Below are 2568 nucleotides of genomic sequence, written 5' to 3' on the forward strand. Positions count from 1 at the left end.
TTAATAAATGTTTTTGATTCAATTCTAAATTGGTAAATATTAAGAGATAATTCACCCTTTGGTTCGACTCTCCGTTGACAATAATATTTATTTTGGATTCAATTCTATACTGACAGAGTATACTCACTGGAGGAATAGGACAGTCATCCCGACCAGTGTTCTTCATGAGCTCCTTAAACCAAATTGGGATAATTTCTTTCCAGCCGGAGCAGAGATGAGGTAGATCATTGGTATAGAACGCTGGCCTCCAGCCGCCGTTTCCCCAAGATTGCAGGTCGGTCAATGCCTGATTAATAATAATAGTAGTACAAGAGCTGGTGTGAAAAAAAAGGTTATTATATTTCAACCCAATTATTTATGATTGTCATGAAAACCATGTTTAATTACTAGTAAAAATTAATGAGTCAGTCAAGTATAGGTACGCAAATAAAAAATTACGGCTGTTTCAAAATGTTAAACCAAACTTATTTTTTTATTCGGAGCTCTATATCTTTAAAACTATCTACAGCATTAGAAAACATAATAGAACATCATTTTTTCATTTAATTATTTAATGTAATTTGCAACTGTACAAATAATAAATACAATAAGTAAATCTGTGAAATGTTTTAACTACACTTGAAAATCTGGGGAAGGAACCATAGTTGGTGGTACTTCAAGCATTAATTTAAATTAGAAGGTCCCGTGGTCATCTTCTTTTCAGACGGCTCGGAGGATTATGAGGGATTGTTAAGTATGAGAGATTAAGAACTAATGGATTAGGATGGGTAAAGAGTTTGGAATGAAAAGACGCATATTTTTGTTTGGCCAAGTCGGCAACGAATGGGATGTTAAGGTCTTTGTGGATGAGTTTATTTGTAACGTACTAAAGAGAATCAAGGATTCAAATTGGTCTGATTATCATAGTGTATAATAATTTTTTGTAGTGTATGGGAAGTTTAAAGCGTTTGTCAAGAAGGTTTTGTAGCAATCGAAATCTACGAGCAGTTTCTTGTCGTTTCAGTCTTGTATGTGGATGCCATATAAGTCTCTTGTCAAAATGGAGTCCTAAGTATCGAATCTGTTCAACAGACGTTAGTGGGGTATTATGAAAGGATACTGCAGGACAGGAGGGTAGAGGTTTACGACGGAGAATAAAGGTGATCTGATGGGATTTGTCAGAATTTATTTTGATTCTCCAGTTTTGACACAGTTTATGTGTGTCTGTAGTGTTTGTGATGCATTAGTAGGGTCGTTGTTTACTGAGAGTATACATGTGTCATCAGCGCATGTTGTTAGGACTGTGTTAGAGTGGGTTGGGATGTCAGCTGTATAAACCGTGTAAAGAATGGGACCTAAGATACTATCTTGAGGAACACAGCGGACTGAGAAAAGAGAGATGAGTAGGCTAGGTTATGATTTACTTTAAAGGTTCTATCAGAGAGGTAGGGGCGGATTAAAAGGAAATATGTAGGGGGAAGGAATGGACGAAGTTTATAGAGCAGACCTGGATACCAGACTCGATCAACAGCTTGTTCAACATAAAACATCATTTAATGTAGAGTAAATTCAATAGTTCCCGAGATAAAACTATGAAACTCACCATCATATTTTATGCCTACCATTCCAAAAAAATGTTTTTAAAATAATTTCCTCTCTTCACATCTTTTAATACCTGCAATGAAATGTTATTTTTATTGTGGAAAACGTTCTCTCGGATTTTCTTAATTAGTTTGGAAAATGAGATTATTTTTTTTAATACAGAGAGATTCAGTTAGTTGGAATCTAATTTTAGGTAGAAAATTATCCATCTTCCTACCGTCCTATTTCACTACTGCCCACTATGGGCAAAATCCTAGAAAAACTCTTATTAAAACGCCTCTATCCAAATTTTGACTCATATCATGTTATTCCTGACCACCAGTTTGGATTTAGAACATCTCATTCTACCATACAATAGAGTCATCGAGTGATTGATGTCATATCTTCCACATTGGAGGGCGGTATGTATTGCACGGAAGTCTTCTTCGATGTTGAACAAGCTTTTGATCGAGTCTGGCATCCAGGTCTGCTCTATAAACTTCGTCCATTCCTTCCCCCTACATATTTCCTTTTAATCCGCCCCTACCTCTCTGATAGAACCTTTAAAGTAAATCATAACCTAGCCTACTCATCTCTCTTTTCTCCGTCCGCCGGTGTTCTTCAAGGTAGCATCTTAGGTCCCATTCTTCACACGGTTTATACAGCTGACATCCCTACCCACCCTAACACAGTCCTAATAACATATGTTGATGACACATGTATACTATCTGTAAACAACGACCCAACTAATGCATCACAAACACTACAGAGATACATAAAATCTATTGAAGAATGGTGTAAAAACTGGAAAATTAAAATAAATCCTGACAAATCCGATCACCTTTACTCTCCGTCGTAAACCTCTACCCTCCTGTCCTACAGTATTCTTTCTAAATACTCCACTAACGCCTGTTGAACAGATTCAATAATTAGGACTGCATCTTGACAAGAGACTTACATGGAATCCACATACAAAACAGAAACGACAAGAAACTGCTCGTAGATTTC

This window comes from Halyomorpha halys, unplaced genomic scaffold (assembly GCF_000696795.3).
Source record: "Halyomorpha halys isolate HHAL.00 unplaced genomic scaffold, Hhal_1.1 Scaffold2429.1, whole genome shotgun sequence".
Taxonomy (NCBI): Eukaryota; Metazoa; Arthropoda; class Insecta; order Hemiptera; family Pentatomidae; genus Halyomorpha; species Halyomorpha halys.